Raw genomic sequence first — 21,326 nt, 5'->3', positions numbered from 1 at the left:
GATGGATTTTCCTGCCAATAATATTAAAGTGTCCTTGGCATTCCTAGGCATGTCCTTGGCATTTATTTATTAACCAAATAAAATCATGAATTTAAAAAATTCAAATCTTTGAGAATCAGTACCATTTTCTCTACTTCTGTCTCTCTGTAGCTTACTCCCATCATACTTAAAAGTTATGACAGACGAAAAAGAAAGGCAGCAAAGTAAAGAAAAGAAATCTAAGAAACTTGGGTTCTAATCCTAATTCTGCTATTCACTGTATAAATTAGGATAAGTATCTTTTTTTAGTTGCTAACCTGTAAAATTAAAAAAAAAAAAGTAGGGCTTAAGGATGCAGACTCTAATGGTTGTTAAGGGAAACAGACATGAATACATGAAACAATGTTTAAAGAATGCTTTAAAAAGTCTAAAGCATTATAGACATGCAATGTATTGCTCAAGCACACTACTTAGATACTTCTCAGGACATACCTGTGTGTCTTTAGGAAAGCAGAGCAGCTGTTTTAGAGGTATTTTAGTACTAATCTTAGACTTAACTGCAAATAATTCAGGCCTTGGCTTGACTGGATCAGATTGTTTGATGGTCAAAGACACAATATATCCGTGTGTGTGTGCATGTGTATGTATGCATGTATATATGTATGTATGTATGTGTATGTGTGTGTGTATGTGTATGTTTATATGCAATAACTTTTAAAATCAAGCACTGTCTAATTTCTAAAATCAGCCCAAGCACTTAAATGCATAACCCAGCCCTAGCAACTCCATTAGATAAATACAGTTGACCCTTGAAAGCAACAGGGTGCGGCGCTGACCCTCTTCACAGTCAAAAACCCACATATAATTATACAATATAGTCAGCCTTCCCTATACTCCTTTCCTCCATATCCTTGGGTCCCCCATATCCACGGGTCCCCCATATCCACAGCTCACATAGTACTGCAGTATTTACTACTGAAAACAAATCCTCCAAAGTGGACCCATACAGTCCAAACTTGTGTTGTTCAAGGGTCAACTGTACTATTATCCCATTTTGCAGACAAGAACAAAGTTAGGGAATTTGTACAAACTCAGCAGATTCAATACTGGAGTCAGGATTTTAACAAAAGCAACCCCAGAGTCCAATTTTACTATACCTTAATATAATGAGCTGCTCAACATATTTGCTATCGAAGATAGTAATAAAGTCAAGAAAAAGGGTGCTTCTGCTATTCTGCTATAATTCCTACTTTTAATTCTGTGATTATCAGTCAAAAATGCTGAAGGGTATGCTGCCAAAAATTAGAAGCAAGCAAGATGTCCTTTATTAGGTGAGTGGATAAACTATTACATTTGGACAATGGAGCATTATTCAAAGCACTAAAAAGAAATGAGCCCTCAAGCCATTAAAAGACACTGGAGAAACTCAAATGCATATTACTAAGTAAAAGAAGCCCATCTGGAAAGGATACATAGCGTATAATTCCAACTACACGCCATTCCGGAAAAGGCAAAACTATGGAGAGATAGTAAAAACATCAGGGTTTGGGCTAGAGAGAGAGACAGGCAGAGCAGAGAGGATTTTTAAGGCAATGAAACTGTGATGGTGGATACATGTCATTACAAATTTGTCAAAATCCAAACACTGTGCAACACCAAGGGTGACCCTAATGTTAAGTACGGACTCCATGATAATGATGTGTCAAATGTAGGTTCCTCAGTCGTAACAAATGTATCACATTGGTGAGGGATGTTGATAACAGGGGAGGCTATGTATATGTGGGGCAGGGAGTGTATGAAAAATCTGTACTGTCCATTCAATTTTATTGTGAATCTAAAACTGAAATAAATAACTAAAGAGTCTGTTTAAGAAAAAATCAAGTTGCCAGAGGGTAGCAGAGAAGGGGGAGGAATGAACAGGTGGAGATCTTTAGAGCAATGAAACTATTCTGTTAGATACTGTAATGATACACAGGCATTAGGCATTTGTCAAACTCCACAGAACTGTTATTCAACAGAGTATCACTATTTTTCAACACAAAGAGTGAACCTTAATAATAAACTTGAACTTTGATAATGTATCAATATGAGCTCAATAATTATAACAAATGTAACAAACTAATGCAAGATGTTGTAATAGAAGAGAGGAGCGTATAGCTCAGTGGTACAGTGCATGGGTTCAATCCCCGGTACCTCTATTTAAAAAAATGTAATAAATAAATAAACCTAATTACCTTTCCCCTCAAAAAAAAAATCTAAAAAAGGAAAAAATAACAGGGAAAACTGAGGAGGGAGCATAAAGGAATTCTCTATGCCTTCTGCTGAATTTTTCTGCAAACGTAAAAGTACTCTAAAAATAAAAATCTACTAGTTTTTCTGTAATGCCGAAAAAAATTGTTAGCTTGGAGCTTCTGGGGGGTGGGGAGGTTGGGGCCGGGGGTGGGATGGGGAGTGGGCAACTCTGTCCTCTTGAGAAGCCTGGCTGAAAATAAAGCCTACAAGAAAAGTAAAGAGCCACTATACAAAGAGAGATGATACCCAGTACCAAGATGATATCAAATGAGCTCCTAGATAGAACAAGGCCAGCTGCACACTGGATTTATCACAGTTAAATGAGCCTTTTAAATCTCATTTTTGCTTTTTAAAAAATGCATGTGGTACCACATATACATACACACACACATACACATATCTGTCACCTGCATAAACATGTTCATAGGAGCTAGGGTCACAACATACAGAAAACCGCTGCAGTTAACAGCTCTACCTGGAGACTTCATGGAAAAGGCAACATGAGAACAAATCTGCACCACCCTGGCCTTTGCTTGTCAGTATCGGAAAACTAGCGCCTCCTAGTGGTGCTGCTGGTCAATTTTAGACACTCAACCAGCATAAACACGCAACCATGAACTAGCTGGGACCTCAATGTTTCCAAAAAGCTTCAAGGGATATTTTTTAAAGATACAGGCAATTTCATTTGTAAAACCCACTAAAACAGTGTTTCAGTCACTAACGATTTTAAAAAAGAAATTGATAAATGTTTTATTGCCTATTTGTAGACTTTCATGAAAGTTGTAATTTGAAAAGATAAACAGAGTAAGTGGTCTACCCACTCTGACAACTATCTAAACAATTCTATTTAGGTTTTCAGAACATTTTAATTATTTTTATTAATTATTGCTCATAGTTAACCTGAAATGTATAATCCTCATTTCTAAGAAAAGAATATGTAGGTCGATGGCCAAGTTATATTTAGATACATTTAAACAGATATATTTAGAACAGTTTCTGAACTTCCAACCTTCTTCTTAACCTAAGACTAGATCATGCTACACAAGCAGCCTCCTTTCACCAAAATTAAGGTTCTGAACATCTGGATCTTTACAAAAGATAATTTAGATTATATATTTAAAAGATAAGGTTTTAATACAGAGCCCTTTCAATCAAGTTTTTCTAATATATTTGAAGTTTGATATTTAAAATTGTTTTTGGTGCTAAACCATTCATAGACACTTCTGTTGCCCCATAGCAATGCACATTCGTGGAGAATCTGGTGCTAAAATTCGGTCTTATCCACAAATACACAAGAACATATGTCCTGTGTAAATCAAGGTACATCTTCACTTTACAATGAAGAAGGTAAACTAGACTGCTCCTTGCTTAGACCCATAGTTAGTTTCGTTTCGTTCTTTTTTTTTAAACTACAATTTCTTTATACACATTTCCTTACAATTAAAATAAAATTTGAATTTGCTTTGAGGCCTACAAGATAGGTGTTGCTCAATTCTCACCTCAGAATCATTTTGTCTCATTAGGCTGCAAATTCTTCAGGCCAAGATCTGTGATTCAGGGGATTTTGCATTTGCTGTTCACACTGCCGGGAAAGCACTCATCCCGATCTTTTTTGGTGTTGGCTCTTACACATTTCAGGTCTCAATTCAAATTCACATTAAAAAGGCCTTCCCTAAATGTATTAAATGCATACTCTCACCCATTCCCCATTCTCTATTTTTTTTAAAGTACCTAAAATTACCTTGCTGATTTATGTGTCTAGTTTATTGTCTGTCTGCTTCATAGAATATGACACAAAAGGGCAGGGACTCTGACTCACTGATTACCATATCTGCAGTACCTAGAAAAATACCCAACACACAGTAGACACATAATAGCTATTGAACATATAATCAGTATTTATTAAGCAGAAGACATTTTGCTAGGCCCTGTGGATAAGAAGTCCCATATCATTTAAGATAAAATGTTTTATTAAAATAGAATTTTAAGGACATCTTAATTTTTAAATCAAGTTGACATTTTAAAATCTCACATATTTGTTAATAACGTCCAAATCTTAGAATTTTTAAGGACAAACTCTACAAGTGCAGTTACTCTTTCCTTCAGCACTAACTTTAACTACAGATGCATTATTAGCATAACACGTGCCCTTTAGATATGCATAATGATACTAGGCTTTAGAAATGAATTATTTTTCAATACAGCAGCCACAGAATATGCAAATGCATGCCATATCCTTGCTCAGATCTATGGCTCAATTAGTACAAGCTAGAAATGTTTAAATAAGAAATACTAAGCACTTCGTTATTTGGTTTTACCCATAAATATACAAGAATACATCTTTTGTGTAAGTCAAAGCATATTTACATTTTACACTTAAAAAGGCACACAAGACTGCTCCTTTGATAATTTTCCCTAAAAACAAAACACTCATTGTTTTGATTCATTTTATAGAAACCACACAACTGCCATTTCTTTGGTATCTTTATATACGAAGAAAATGGGATAGTTTTCCATACTGCACTTACTTAACATTATGCCCAAGGAATGCCAAATGGTTAATCAATAAAAGAAAAATCTACACCGTATAAGGGAGGGATAAGAAGAAGTTATTAAGTAAAGGAGTTGTAGTTTAATAGCCTCACAGTAGTCTAGTCTAAACAAAACTTCTAAAGTTTAAAAAAATGGGCTTAGCTTAAAATCCAAAAATCATTAGCTCCCTTACAATTTAAATATTCAACTATGCAAGTTTATTACTAAATTTGTAATTCAAAAATGATGCCCTTAGCACTAAAAATCAAAGCAACTGTAAGTTTCTATATTTTTGTTAAAACACTGCTTTCTTGTATGGATGAGACTTAAAAAAAAAAAAAAGTCACAAGACCACCATAAGAATGAAGCTAACTCTAAAACAGTAGAAGTTCCTGCCTCTGAAACAGTTATAATATGAAACAGATTATAGCTTGTGTTTTGCTAACTCATTTTTTTAAGTAGTAATAACTTCCCTAATATGTAATCGGGACCAAGGTTAAAGAAACCAAAATCCGTGACATTTGTAGGTCTTTAAAACCACTCTCTTAGGTCATCAAACTTTGCCTACTCTACACCTAGAAACTTGGGAAAAGGAAAAAAAAAGCCCAAGGTATTTTGCAGTTTTGCTCGGTTTTGTTTTTTAAATATAAACAAGAACAGGGGGACAAGACAGGGGACCAACAGACAAACTGCAACCTGTGAAGACGTAACTAGAATGAAGCAGCGCTTTCCAACAGTATTTTGTGTGCCCACTTCTTGCTGGTGTGGGCAACTGGCAGAGAAAGACTCTTAAAGTGACTCTGCAGTGTTAGGCAAGTTGGATACCGGAACAGACATTGTGACAATCTAATTCTAATGGTAGGAGAGAATCACAATAGTAGTAATCATCAAAAAAATTAGCACCTAACAATTACTACGTAATTTTTCTGACTGTTGCACACAAATCCACTGCTGGAAGGGTGATTTTTAAAGCAACACCTCCTCCACCCACCCACACAATGACTGAGAAAATGTAAGCCAAAAAAATTAAGAGTTAATCTTATACATGAGGAAGGAGGGAAATAACACATAATGAGGAAAGTAATTTAAAAGAAACAACTTATTTGTATAAATGTTTTTACTTACCCTCCTCTGCCCCATTAAATTACAATCTCCTTTGAAGACAGGGACTATGTTAATCATCTTCAGTTCACTCACCGTTCCTAACACACAGTATTTAATAAATATTTGCTGAATTGATGAACTGAGTCATTTTGGAAAATCAGCAAGACCACTAATGAAACAGTTTTTGCTTAACAGGACCAGTGACTTGTATATAAAAATATATCCCATTACATAGAATCAGTATGATTTCCAATAGAGCAACTTCCCTTTTATCTTTCCAAATAAAAACATATGGCGGGGGAGGGTACAGCTCAAGTGGTAGAGCCCATGCTTAGCATGCATAAGGTCCTGGGTTCAATCCCCAATGCCTCCTCTAAAAACAAATAAATAAGCCTAATTACCTACTCCCCACCCCCCCCAAAAAAAACCAGTAAGACAAAACTGACACAAATGCTAATAGCCTAGTAAAGCTACTTCCTTACATTTAGAATATGTATATAAAGTGACCGTGTATTTATAAAGATGCAAAAACCAGACACGAAGAAACGAAATATCATAAGTCACATAACCAGTGAGGTAAAAAGGAGAATCTCACTAAAAATCAAAATGAAGCCCGCTCTCCCCAGATGTTCAGTTCTAGGAAGATTCTATTACATCTATAACAGCAATGTTCCCAAATTTTTTGAAATAGAAAAATTAACCTCTTTCCTAATCTGTATACATAAAAACTAACATACTTTAATGACAACAGTATTCTTACTGTAAATAAGCACCAATATCTCAAAATAAATTTTGCTTTCAAAGGACTTCTTTTGATTATTTGTCAGGATTTGGGGTAAACATTTCCACTGAGAAGTTCTGGTATGGATAATGTGGACAGTGCAAGAACCAAATATTCAGATTGAAATAAAAATGTCTACAGAATTACAATATAATGGAAATAGCCCTTTTATCCACAGCAACTCATCCCTTCCCTTAGCTCTGAAAAGGAAGAGGTTGAAGAGGCTATAACTATAAACCAGATATAGTATAAAAGACTCAGGATGGGAATGATTAAAGATATTCAGAGTGAGGAACTATGAGTAATTAATTAATGGAATTAGGCAGGGAGCATCAGCGGCTGCTAACATCACAGAGAACCAATCATGCGCCTCCTGATCCAAGTACTCAGCATCACCTACAAAGTACTTTTGCCCCTCAAAGAGAAAAAAAAAGAATGAGAAATCAAACCTGATCAAGTCTCTAATACCTAATATCAATTAACAAGAAACACAGGAGACAGAGGTACACTACTACAGGAACAGAATTTCAAACCATGGGAAAATTGTTTCTTCAACAAGTAATCTGTCAGGAAAAAGAAATGGAGGGGGAACTTACAGATTACAAAACAACGCACAGACCTTATTTGGCCCTTGCTCTGAATAACTGTAAAAACACACTTACAAGACAGGAGAAATCTGAACATTGAGTATCATATGATATTAAGGAATTATTACTAATTACATTTCAGTGTGATAATTATTTGACTTTTTTCCTTCAAGAGTGAAGTTGACTAAGAAACTGGAGTGTTACAAGGCTGGAGTACAGAGAGGGAACACTAAAAATGAATGCAGTTGAATGGACTTGGCCTACCCGGAACTGAAATATAAACTGTGAGATTGCAACCACGGGAAGAGAGCAGCTTTGCCTCCTTGCCAGCCAACCTCTTCTCCACTGATACAAGCTCTATAAATAGGTCAAGAGTGACAATGGCTGCTCAAATCTCTTCATGCTGCAGATACTACCACCACTGACATGTATGGGGCCCAGCACCAGACCAGGGCTGTGAGTAAACTAGCATCAAGCAAGAAGCCCAGGAAGTTACCAAAGGCAAAGAACGCACAGTGGCTAATGAGAGACCCTCCAAGTGCTCAAAAGCACCAGTGTAAATCAAGCATAATTAAAAACACAGGTTCTAGATTTCCCCCAAGATTTCTGCCCTGGCCATTTTCTATCTCCCTCTTTAGATAGTACACATAAAATGGGCCACCACATGCTGGGACCTGAGGTCCCCAAAATAAATACTGCCAAAAAACTATCCACCATACACACACTCAGGCTCACAGCAAATTGTTTAGTGGATTGCAGTGGAGACAAATAATGGGAAACCCTTGATGAAAAAAAGTTGATTTAAGAATAAACTATGCTTCTATGCTGGGTTTAAAAACTAAGGCAGGCAGGATACTGCTTAAAATCCTAACCACATGAGGTTTTTGTTCATAATACAGAAAGGAAAACAGTCCTGTTTTCCTAGAGCTTTAGTCCACACCCAACTTCCCTATCCCCAACAATACCCTTCTCTAATTATAAGACACCTAACAAAATGCTGACTCTGGACATCAAAAGTTATTTTTTTTTAAACCCGACAACTCAGTAAAAAATAAATTCTATTGATCTCTTTGGTCAGTGTCTGGTTTCCCTAACGTTAACCATGCCTGTGAAAACTTACATCTCTAAGATACCTACCTTAACACAATCCTAGTTTATCCACATTCTTGGGAACGGCTGCTGTAAGTACATTTTAACACATTTAATTTTGTTGTTCTCGGAACAACAATCAGAACTAATTTACTAACACATGGGCTTAATCCCAGGCAGACTGGCAGTAAAAAAGAACAGTCAAGTCTCCAATCATTTTCTTTTAAGCTTAGAGACCCATTCAAGGGGGAAAAATGCTATTTTCCAATACCTTATTTTAAATGATTTTATAAAAAGACTAACTCCATACTACAGCTGTTTCACAACACTTATACTTTTTCTCCTATGGCCTACTTTTCTTCTCCACATTTTAGAGCAGAAAAGAAACTCAGAAATCATCTGGTTCCCTAGATTTGAGTTCCTGGAGCAGAAATTTCTTTCATCTTTGTACCTGTCCCCACCTGGCACCTGAGTGCTCAATAAATGGGTCTTTAATTAACCAGGTATTACTACTCCCACATACGAATTAAATTCTGTGGATAGATTTCGACTTTTGATTAATCTTCACTTAACTAGAAAATACGCATCCAGGTAGTTTTCAAACCCAAGTCAAATTAGTAACATAAGACTTACACCATGTATCTACTGGTTACAAAGTAACAGAAACTGAGGTCCCTAATTTTGAGTAAAGACATGAAAGGGAATAGAACCAAAACTTAAAACACTGTCAATTAAAGCCACAAATCCTAAATAAGACAACCCTCAAATCTGAGTCACACTGGTTACGTTACAGTATTTTTAAACCACTTTTACTATTACTGCTACTAACACGTTATAACTATGTCCACTACATACAACACTTCCTCCCCTAGCAGTTCAGCAATATAAGAGGATAAAACAAGCAAGATAATTTTAGTTTCACCCTGCTCCTTCCTTTTTTCACAAGGACCTGTAGGCTGTGGGTGAAAACTGACTGAACATCAATCCACTTCTTCTGAGAAGCTGCCACACGAAAGCAGAGAATGTTATTTCCTTAAGTTCAATCATATGAGTTCTGAAAGAGTAAGGAAAGTAGGTAAAATTAAAGATAAAGGCTCAAAGTATTTAGAAAAGTTATGACACCAATTGAAATTAATGTTAAGACTGGAATTTGACAACTAAAGAAAAACAACTATCAAATTAGTCTGCTGATCAAGAATCAACCCATAATAAATAAATAAAACCAATAAAATTTCTACTCAGTGAACTTAAGGATAAAGAAAAATCTTTCAAGGAATGCCTATCTCATCCTTCGTATTCCATCTGAGTTTTTTCCCCCTTAAAGGAGAAAATTAATAACTCATTAGCAGACCAGGGTACCTTTACACCCTGGCTGTACCTTCATCTAACCCAGAGAGTTTACATCTATCCCTCTGTAAACTCAAGGCACTGGCCACACTTAACTGTTCAAGATCACTGATACTCATGACTTCACTTAGGCTGTTCTCTAGCCTCGAATGCTCACCTGAAAATACATCTCAAACCTCAGGTTTAAATGCATCAGTTCTTTAGCATCAAGACCTGAGTCTCATTCATCACTACAGCACCAGCAACGAGAGCACCACCGAAACGCAGTAAGCAATCAACAACCAGTGCTGTGAAAATAAAGAGGTTCCACCTGAATGTTTTGTCCTGTTTTCCCAGCAGCTCTTCCCCCTTCTATAGTCTCATAGCTTTCTACTCAGTTATCAATACGTCTATTTCGTTTTTACTTCTTAATTATCCAAGAAATTTTATTTGGCCCCACACTCTTTTTGAAAATAATACAGAATACCAAAATTAGTATGGTTCAAAAGAAAATATGTTAACAGTGCAGCATTTTCCATCCTTCACAGGTTTTCTCAAGTACCGTCAATTCAGTAAACACGAAAACACATGGTTTTCATGTCCCTAGTTACCTGCAGGAAAATTAGGAAGGTCTAAGATGATTTACCAAAGTTACAAACGTAGCGTCTGAGTCTCTAGCATAAACATACGCCAGTTCCAAACTTTAAAAGGGAAGAAACAAAACATTCTAATCACCCATACATTAGCTCTATTCATGCTCACATCAGAACAAAATCATAAGATTGAAGATCTCAGTAAAACAACGCCTCAAATAATGAGTAACTACACAAGCTCCCAGAAGTTACTATTCATACACTAAGGAAACTTAAGGTACCAGTATGAAATAGAACATTTGAAGGACAAACTCAGTTCTATCAGAATAGCATTAAATTAGAATCTAAAGCTAAATTTTTCTTTAATATATAGGTCTTGGATTGATCATGAAGACTACAGGACAAAGCATTATAACACTCTTTCATAAATGCACTTAACAGTGATGTAAACTGAACTACTGAGTAATGTAACAACTACACTGTGAACTTAATAAGAAACAATGGGGAAAGTTTCCAGTTCCAAAATCTAGTCAATCCCATTTTTCACCAAAAAAAAAAATCAGAAAAAAAATTTTTTTTCATTAGGAAACCGTATTTAGCTGACACTTCAGGTATAAGTCAATTACCTTCAAGCTTCTCCCTTCCTTTCATATTTTGTCACCTATTTTGAAGTTTACATCTATGCTGACATTATGAAAAGGACATGGTTTGAAGTTTTAAGATTACAATGGTACTGAAAAGCACTCTGAAGGAATCTGATTTAGAAATGTCTAAAAATATTTAGACATTTATTTCTCATTTTATGTAACTGCATGAAGTTTCACTAAGGCTCTTCTTACAGCAGCATACAGGTCATTGCAGTAAATTCCTTCTTAGTTTCCCAAATTCAAATTTAAGTCATAATTTTATATTTACTCAGCACCTACTGTGCATAAAGCACTCAACTAGGCATTATATTGGCCAGAATACTCGGCCCAAAGTATTACACTTCTTACTAGAAAACCTCAGCATTGTGACTCCTCAGGACATCAGTTAATAACTATCAATTGTCGGTCTCTAAAAATGCTAGTTAAACCAAAAAACAATGCTCTCACTGAAGGAATCCAGACTGACAGGGTCAGCAAAACCACATGAGAAGTTAACAGCCTCCGTCCTTAAAAGTATTCCACAAGGGAGTAGTTCAAGCTGTTAGCAAGTGCCCCACGACACTACACAGTAACAGCCTTAGCAAAACTGCCAGATGTATTTGTAGTTAAGAGGTCCAACCTTGACAAAGCATCGTCTGGGTTTTTCAGCCTCCTAGGTGGCAGGAGTCAGAAAGCAGAAGCTCAGGCAAGAAACACCACATCCAGCACAAACTGCTCAAGCGGTTCAATCTGGGAGAACAAGCACAGACGTTCATTCCTTCAGTCTGTGAACATCTATTCCGTGACACAGGAGAGGACGGTTTAAAGGGGAGAATGAATGACGTGAGGTTCTGTTGGGGGCTGCTGTTCCAACAATACACTCAGATCGGTGCTACAAGAAATAAAGTACGAAGTGCTACTGGCGAAAAGAGGAGAACTCTCCACGGAAGAGTCAGAGAAGACGAAGATCTTTAACATGAGGCTCGTCAGCTTATGTCCTCGCCGGCTTTCTAAATAAAGTTGACAAATGCGCCAGAAGAGGTCAGTTTTGGAGAATGACACGTCCGTGCCACTGACCGGAGGCGTCTGCGGACTGAAATTGGTGGAAGCGCCGAGACGCAGGCGGTGCCGAGCCGGAGAAAGCCCTTCTCCCTTCTCCTAGGCCTCGGCAGCCGCGGCGCTGGGGCGGCCGCCCGGGCTGTCGGGAATCCGGGCAGGTGTCGGCGCCAGACCCCGCATGCGGAGCCGGCCGAGCCGCCGCCGCTTCCCCCGCGGCCCGGGGCGCCGGAAAGTTGCGTGAAGACAACTCCAGGGCCGCGAAACCGCTCCCCCGCGCGGCCCACGGGCTGCGGCACCGCCGGCCTCCTCTCCGCCGAGGGGAAAGGGCTTCGCCTGGCCGGGGAAGAAGAGGGGGGCTCGGCCGGTCGGCCAACTCGGCCGGGCCAGGAGGACGCGAGGGTCACGGGCGGGCCGGCAAAGGGTCGGGCTGTTCCGCCCCTCTCGCTGGCCCCCACCCGGGCCGCGCCTCCCGCCACGTCCAGGCGAGGACACCCGGCGCCGGCCAGCCGGGCCCGTCACGACCCGGGCGCCGGGACGCCGCAGAGCCTCGCCCGCGGCCCGCAGCCCGCAGCCTTCCGACAACCCCCGACCCCTCCGGGGACGCAGCCCGAGTCCCGCGACTCGACCAGTAGCCGGGCCGCGGCCCTGCGCCCCTTCCCGCCTCACCTGCGCTCCGCGGCGGCCCCGCACCTCCTCGCCCGCCCCGCGCGCCCCGTCGGGGCACGCACCGACCCCCGGGCCGGGTCTCTGCGGGCCGCGGCGACTCGGAATGCGACGGCCACCGCCGCCTCCTCCGCCTCAGCACAAACCCCGGAGGCGAGCAGAGAGGGTCGCGGTCCGGGCCCCGCCGGGGCCAAAGCGAATCTCGCCACCTCCGCAGCCTCCACCACCAAGTCCCCTCACTCGTCCGCGCCGACCGGAGAAAATGTCACCAGAGGCCGTTCCGTTCGGCGCCTCACTTCCGCCCGGAACCACAGAGTCAGCTCTGGTCGGCTAGAGCGGCCTCTGCAGCTGAGGGCCTCTAGGGACCGGAGCGGGCGGCCGAGGAAAAGCCAGACGGCGCCACCTGGCGGGAGGCCACCCGCGCTCCTCCCGCTGCAGAGTGCAGGGTGCGCGAGCACCGGCTTCCCGGGCTTCGTTCCCGCGCTCCCTGCATCTGATCAGGCAGCTCCCTCCTAGAAACGTCGTTCCGTAAGGGTCAGAAAGTCAATCAATACAAGCTAAGGACAGTGCCCTAAGAAAAGGACGGCGCTGCCTTTTCCGTGCGCTGCTCAGTACTCACCCCTCCCGAAGCCTTCCCGAATGAAGCTTCTGGCGTCTAAACCCTTGAGTCACTATAGCAGGGAGCCCACTCCCTTCCCTCCCCGCTTTTCTGCGGATGCCGACAGCTCGGCTCAGGAACACCCGATTGTGCCCCTCTCAACCGGTGGCATCAACATCCCGTTCAAGTTTCTGGACGAACCTTGCAGGCCTCGCAGACAGACCGCCACCTGCTGGTGAGACCCCGCTCCGCCCCTACGCGCGCTGCGGACGCGCCGCATTCCACCTCTGCAGAGTCACCCCTGATCTGCGCCAGCGCACTCTGAGTTTTCGACGCCCTTTGTCGAGGTCTGAGACTGGGGGGAACGTGCTCCACGCGGGACCTGGGAGAAGGGTGAGGTGGGTGCGGGCCCCCTGTTGGGTACAGGGCTTGAGAAGGAGAAAGAAGTGTTGAGAACAAACTTCAACAACTCAAGATCTGGCCAAGGGCTTGCACTCTCTAAAAGCAGGGTTTTAAAAAATGAATAAATGCATAAGGGCTTGAGGAGAAAATGTAAAGGGTTTTTACCTTTTCAGGAGCCATGCTGGGATCTGGGGTGACACTCCCCAAGAAGAGATTCTGAACATCACAGCTCTGGCTCCACGCTCCTATCAACTTCAGTCTCCCCTTTAGACCAGGCCCCTCGGCTCTCCCCCGGTTCCCTCATTTATGCTCACTGCCTACAAGCATGGGAATTATCCCTCTCTGACTTAATGAATAAGTTGATAAAAATAATTTTATAATAGCTAACTTCTTCGAATGCCTACTATTGTGCGAAGGCACCGTACTATGCATCTAAATGGATTCATTCATTTAGTGTTTACAACAGCTCTGCAGGTTTGGCGGTATTTCCGGCCCCAAGTGACAAAAGCGGAACTAGGCAAAGAGTGGTAAAGTGCCCTGCCCAAGGTCACACATCAATCAGTAAGTGGCGAGACTGGATTCCCACACAGACAGCCCAACTCCAGAGCCCCCATTCTCAACTGCTCCCACAACTACCTCTTTGAAATTCACTGAGAACGTACTGTGTGCCAGGTCAACATCTTGTCTATGTGTGTTTTTTCACTCATTTGTTCATTCATGTATTCATTTATTTCCCTGTTACCTTAGTCCTGAAGGAATTGGAGCCTAGGCTTTTTCAGGAAAAAAGGGAAAAGAAAAGGAGCTAGTAAGATCACAGCTGGTGGTCTTGAAATGAATGAATGAACATGGACGAATACATTCGGGTTTAAAATGACTCCTGGGCGGTCTGATCTTGTCAATGCTGCAGACTCTGAAGACTCTGACCACCGAGGTACCGTCTTGGCTCCTTCTCCTGTTTGACACCAGCAATTCAATTCTCTACAGTGAATGGACTAGTCCTTACTTTTGGAGTCTGGGCTGTTTGGTACCCTAGTTACTAATATCCCTATCGCAACCATATTCAAATTGCCAAATGGGGCGGTTGCTTTCTTCCCCTTCTGCAGGAGCAGGGAAAGACGGGCAGTTGATCCTACTTCTGTCTTGGAATTGTCTCCTAGAAATCTCCTGCGCATCTCATGCTCAGCTCTCCAAGCTCCAGAAATCCCACCTCCATAAAACCAGCCCAGCCCAGCCCCCACCCACATCACCACCACCTTTCCCACCCCTCTCCATCCTGTTCCCTCCACAGAAACTTCTGTCAAGATTCCTCTGCTCACAGACACTGTCCTACCAATGTCCGCCCCTTGGCTTATCTGAAGTGTTACTACTGGATCATATCTCTGGTTCTACTCTCAACTTCAGTCGTAAACTGTGGAGGCCAAGGCCAAGCCTGTCTAAATCACTTTTCAGCATCACTGCTTGCACCGCTGGGCCTGGGCCTGGGCCTGCAGCAGGTTCCTGTTAGAAACGGTGACCTGGGCCGTAGCATCAGAGTGCGGCTGGCCTTGCTATGAATCTAGTCTGTTCTCTCCTGACTGATCAGGTCACTTCTGAAATCTGCCCCTGTAAGGTGGACGCCAGTGTTAGAACCGCTCTTACTGAGTTAAGTGGGGCATCTGAGGGACGGGACCCTCGTCTCAGTTCTGGGCTGTCCCCTCTCTTCCCTCTCAGGTTGCTAAGAATGGGGCTACCCCTCCTTCAGCGTACCCTCTCCCACGCCCTGCCCGGGCATAACCAGCATCCACTACAATCTCCCAGGGACTGCTATAAGTCCTTTGAACATTTGAGTGCGGGGGAGGGGTGATATTGAATCTCTGCACCGTGGTGGCCACATAATTTCAGACAAGTCACCATTTTCCAGAGGGAACATTACCTGTTCTGCCTCACAGCATAATTCCACAGAACTAAATTATATCCTCCCCACGGAAGGCCATCTGGAAGCAGCCCGAGGATTCCAGCCCAGAAGGTGAGGGGGTCGCCAGGAAGAGAGATCTGGAGCCTGGCAGATCTGGATTGGGATGGCGTTCTGGCTGCTTCCAGCAGAGTGACCTCTGGGCAGCTCTGTAACCTTTTGAGCCTCAGCGTCCTCACCTGTCAAACACAGATGAACCCTGAGTCTACCTTCCAGGCTCTTGTGATGGTGAGGGTGGACTGAGCTGCGTGTGTAAAGCTCTCAGCACAACCCTGGGCTCCGAGAGAACACTCTATAAACAGGGCTGTGGTTGGGACCACAAAGCTGCAGGCCGGCCCCTCTTACAAGCCCAAACTCACGCTGATCAGCTACTCAGTGGGCTCAGTTTTCCAGAGCCACAAGTTTACGTAGACCAGGATGGAACCGGACAGAAGGATGTGGTGAAGGCGGAGTCACGCAGTGGCCGAGGGCGTGTGGGAGCGGCACCACCCGCAGCGCCCCGCCTCCAGCTCTCGGGGGTGGGGGGGGGTGGACGATGGAGGCTCCTCTCTCCTGGGCTCCAAGTCCCTCTTTCCAATCAGGTGATCTCTCTGACACGCCTTCTATACAGAAAATCTTTAAGTCTATTAAACAGTGGAAACAAATGCAAAGGACATTTTAAATTTTTCAGCAAGTTTGTATTGGCCTCTCTATTTTTTGAATTAGAAATAAATTTAATGAGTAGAGAAATTACTTATAAAGTTGTCTTTTTCTTTACATTTGAAAACAATCGATTTATATCAAATTTATATTTAGTTCACATTATTAAGCACCACCTACATGGTTGTGGTGCGATGCTTAGTATATTTGTGTGCATTTTCTCATCCGTTGTGTGCATTTTCTCAACCGATTTTTTTTGTTCTTATTTTTTATTGAAGTGTAGTCAATTTACAATGTTAGTTTCAGGTGTACAGCAAAGCGATTCAGTTACACATATACATACATACATTTTTTTTTTCAGTTTCCTTTGCATTATGGCTCATTGCAAGCAATTGAATATAGTTCCCTGTGCTATACAGTAGGTCCTTGTTGTTTATCTATTTTATATACAGTAACGTGTAAGGCTTTTTTTATAAAAGGGTAGCTCTCTGTGAGAGCCCTGGAGGGGAGTTCCTTGGACACCTCACCTAAACTAGCACCCACCTCCCATCACCACACCTGCTCCTTCCCCTCATAACCTTTGCCCTCCTTTGTACCTACTGTGTGGGTTCTTCTTTCTCATCCACCTGACACACCCAAGAGCAGGGGCTGAACCGTGCCGTCCTATGAGGAGGTGGCACCAGGTGCCAAGTGGGTGGGAGGTGGGAGCCCAGCCAGAGGATCTTTTTCTTTGGAGAGAGGTAATTGGGTTTATTTTTTGATGAAAGTACTGGGGCTAGAACCCAGGGCCTCACACATGGTAGGTGGACACTCTGCCACTGAGCCGTACCCTCTCCATCAGCCAGATTGTGGTTAAAGAGAGGAAAAGAGTCAAGGCCTCGAGGGCAGAGCCCAAGCCATCCTTCCTCAGGTCCCCTTGGTGTCCAGCACAGAGCCTGGCAGTCAGGACACGTTGAATACATGTCTGTGAGAGAAACTGACCTTTGAGGGAAAGGGAGCAAGAGGAGGAAAAGCCCCTGGGGTGTTTGGAGGATGACAGCCCAAAGGCCAGGCTGCCTGCAGCTGGACAGCGGAAGGGTGAGGAGAGAGCCAGCCCGCAGGGAGGTTGGGGGGCTGAATGTGAGTAGGAGTCTGGCTTCATTTTTTTAAGTAGTAATGGGGAAGCAGGGTCTGACGTTGTCACCAGACTTCAACCGAGTGTTCAGGTCAAGACCAGGAGAAAATGGATCGTCAGCATTGACCCCACGCTGACCACACCAAGGGGCAGGTGGAGCTCCCGGGGGAAGAAGGCTAGATCTACCATTGAACGAGAGAAAGAAAGAAAAGCATCAGGAAGGAAGGGAAGGGCCTGCAGCCCCAGGGACCTCCCTTGTGGGTGGCTGATAGGACATATTCCAAAGACACAGTGATATAGAAGAAAAGACTCAAAGCCTGCAAAGCAACACCTGCAAAGGAGAACATCTCCAGTCCTCCCCCTCATCCTCTGCAGCTCTGAAAACGACAGTATTTAAGTAAGAGCAACATCAGGGGATCTGTGTAAAATTTAAAGCATATCTTTGGTCTTTGTCCCCAGTCACTTGCACAGAGCTCCTAAAACGCTTGGTATTTCCTGGGTGATGGGAGTGCCTTTTGTTATTCGTAAGAAACTGGAATTTATGCTAAGGCGGTAATTATTCATGGGCTCCTAGGTAGCTGCTGGGTGGGAGATGGTCACCAGAGGAGCAAGACCTTGAGGAGGAAGATGGAATTTTCAGCCTCACCCCCAACCTGCCAGAAAGGGAAATGGGCTGGAGGTTGAGTTCAGTGACTTACGGCTAAAGATGTAATTAACAATGCCTGCATAATGAAACCTTGATTAAAATTTTTTAAAAAACCCTACATGATGGGTTTGAGAGAGCTTCCTCAACACTTTGAGGTGCCTGGAGGCCCCGGTGAGGACGGGGAAGCTCTGGGCTGGCTCCAGCCCCAAGTTCCTCCTCCCCGCCACTGATCCTGAGTTGCATCCTTCATAATAAGCCAGCAATAGCAAGGAAAGTGCTTTCCTGAGTTCTGTGAGTGCTTCTAGCGAGTTACCAAACTTAAGCGGGAGTCACAGGAACCCCCGTATGTATAGTCTGCAGAACAGAAGTGCGGGCAGCCCTGCTGGTGGCTGGCGTCTGAAGTGGGGCCCTCTCCAGGGACTGAGCCCTAAACCTGTGGGGTCAGTGCCAACTGTGGGCCGTTAGTGCCCGAAGTGAACTGAATGGTTGGACACCCAGTTGTTGTTGGAGAATTGGTGTCATGAAAAAAAAACACACACACATACACACAGAGAACCTGGAAACTTTGACTTTAAATAAATATGTTACATTTGGTTTCAAATAAACACGTGACATTAAGCAAGACCAGTCCTAAGCCAAACCTCTCTTCGAACTCCTCCCTTCCCCTCCCCGTGACCGCGATCACCTTTTCACCACAGCCAGTGTTGCCATCACCCAAGACTCTGGAAGGTGGAGTGGGTTCACCTTGCCTCACCCAGCGGTACTGAAATACAAAGGAGAGCGTCTGAGGAGGAATTCTTTCCTGGTGACACTGCAGGTTGCAAATCCGGGGGTGGGGATGGCCCCAAAGTTCCTCATTTGCACATATTAAGTGGCACTACCTCTGTGTGTCTTAGGAGAGCCCAGCCAAGGATGCATGCCATTCAGTCTTAATCAGAAGATACTTCTTGGGGACCTGCCTGCTGAGCACACGGCGCACTGTTAGGCCCTCAACATGGTGTTTCATTAATCCTAACAACAGTCCTTTACAGCAGAGGACACTGAGGCCCAGAGGAACTAAAGGGGTGGAGCCAGGATTCCTGGGGATGAGGCCACCTCCCTCAAGAACACTGATCAGGGTAGGAACAGGGCCCCATCTGGAAACAAGTCACAGTAGTTTACCAGAGGAGCACAGAGATCACCGAAGCAGAGGAGGGGCCTGAGGGAGGGAGAAATTAGCTCCTCACGGAAGAGGAAGCTTTTGACCAGGGCCTTGGAGAAAGAGCAGGGCTTCCTAGGACGGAGATGGAGAGAAGGGTATCCCGGCAAAGCAAGGGTATCCCGGCAAAGCAGGACAGGCTGGGGTCCTGAAGCACCAGGGGACAGGGGACAGGACTTTGTGTATTTTTCATACAAGTCACATGCCAAGTGCTGCGGTTTGAGCCCTCTTCCCCCACTCCTCCGATTTTATTTATTTATTTTTTTGATGATTAATATCAACAATGTACATTTGTATCGAGCTTACTCTGATGTAAGAACTTACTTCATAAATAGGGCTTCATTAGCTCCTCCAAACAGTCCTGGAAGGTAGTGGGGTGAGCATTGTTAATACTCTGCTGAGAGATTATAGCAGAATGACACGAGGAGAGTCTGAATAAAGGCTTACTGAACAGATGATAATGAATGACGACTTGCCCAAGGTCACCAGCACTAAATGGGAGAGTCAGGACCAAACCTTGCTCTGCTGCCTCCAAATCGCAGACTCTTCACTACTGTTCCTGTCTGGGGGACTTAGTAGTGCCATTGTGTGTGTGTGTGTGTGTGTGTGTGTGTGTATGTGTGTGTGTGTCTGTGTCTGTGTCTGTGTGTGTGTGTGTGTGTGTGTGTGTAGGGATGGGGGTGGGGAATTAGACTCATTATTGTGTTTTATAATGTGCTGATCATTTGAAAAAGGCACGGGGCCTGAGAACAATACAGGCATTCATTAAGTACTTCAATAGACCAGCAGCAGCTGCAATAAACTAAAATTACACGAAGCGGAGTATCTCACGTGACTCCTCTCTTGAGGAGTCAGTGCAAAGACACCAGGCTTTGGGAAAACAGGATGGGCCCCCAGGAGAAAGATGAGGCAGAGACTTACAGAACTTAGTGTGGGGGGCGGGCAGCAGGCTGGGAGGGTAAGTCTCCCGGAACGCAAGACACCAGGCAGCTTCCAAAGGCCTCCCCTCCTCTTGAGTAATGGTCGTTCACTGCAAATCACGGACAACCACCAGACTGAAGAGGGAGCCTTAGAGAGTACCCTCTCATTTTGCAGAGAACTGGTATATTTTTATTAGGTATATTTTTTGGAGAATTGTGTTCCTTAAAGCACTTAGTAGAGCACTTCTGGCTTTTTAATTCTGCTTGTGGTTTCTGCCATGAAAACTTCAAAGCCACTAGAAGGGCAGAAGTCTAGCTTTTCAGGGTGGCATGTCAAGATTCCTTTCTAGGGTGGTGGGGAGGCCTCACTGAATAAAGCCAGGCCCACTCTAAGTCCAGTGTGTCTGCAAAGCTGGAGGGTGAGTGCAAAGCTGGCTCCATTCTTTTTTTTTTAATTGACGCATAGTCAGTTTACAATGTTATGTCAACTTCTGGTGCACAGCATAATACTTTAGTCATACAGGAACATACATATATTCTTCCATATTCTTTTTCACCATAGGTTACTACAAGATACTGAATATAGTCCTTGTGCTACACAGTATAAACGTTTTGTTTATCTGTGCTAGCTCCATTCTTGTCACTCAAGAGAACACACACATCCATGTACCATGGACCAGACTGAAGGAGGTAGACTGGCCATCCCTGGCCTCAGGGAACTGACAGATAAAACAGTGTCTCCTGAATGTGTTACCTCTGCTATACAGGTGGCCTTACATATAAGGCAAAAGTGTAAAATCAGTTTGTCTTTTTTTTTAATTTGTAGTTGGTTTTTTTTGTTTGTTTTTTTAATTGAAGTGTAGTCAGTTTACAATGTTGTGCCAATTTCTGGTGTACATATACATATATTCGTTTTCATGTTCTTTTTCACCATAAGCTACTACAAGATATCAAATGTAGTTCCCTGTGCTATACAGTATAAACTTGTTTATCTATTCTATATATACCAGTCAGCATCTTCAAACCCCAAACTTCCAGTTTATCCCTTCCCACCCCTTTCCCCCCACCCCCCATAGTCATACGTTTGTCTTCTGTCTGTGAGTTTGTTTCTGTTTTGTAAATAATTTCATTTAGCCTTTTTTTTTTCAGATTCCACATATGAGTGATATCATATGGTATTTGTCTTTCTCTTTCTGGCTTACTTCACTTAGAATGACATTCTCCAGG

General features: G+C 43.1%; 1 protein-coding gene across 4 annotated transcripts in view; it reads right to left on the bottom strand.

The window, feature by feature from the left end:
• ARK2N (arkadia (RNF111) N-terminal like PKA signaling regulator 2N) overlaps positions 1-13,398 on the bottom strand; it is a 67,263-nt gene extending 53,865 nt beyond the window's left edge. Inside the window, exon 1 of one of the 4 annotated variants that reach the window (XM_010961407.3) lies at positions 13,251-13,398. The gene's annotated coding sequence lies outside the window, so the exon portion shown is untranslated. Of the gene's footprint in view, positions 1-12,634; positions 12,942-13,250 lie in introns of those variants that run through there. The other 3 variants (XM_074355421.1, XM_074355419.1, XM_074355420.1) reach the window with 3 other exon arrangements.
• Between the last annotated feature and the right edge of the window lie 7,928 nt (positions 13,399-21,326).

Source organism: Camelus bactrianus, chromosome 30 (assembly GCF_048773025.1).
Source record: "Camelus bactrianus isolate YW-2024 breed Bactrian camel chromosome 30, ASM4877302v1, whole genome shotgun sequence".
NCBI lineage: Eukaryota > Metazoa > Chordata > Mammalia > Artiodactyla > Camelidae > Camelus > Camelus bactrianus.
The sequence above is the reverse complement of the archived record's forward strand: the minus strand, read 5'-3'. Positions and strand labels throughout refer to the sequence as shown.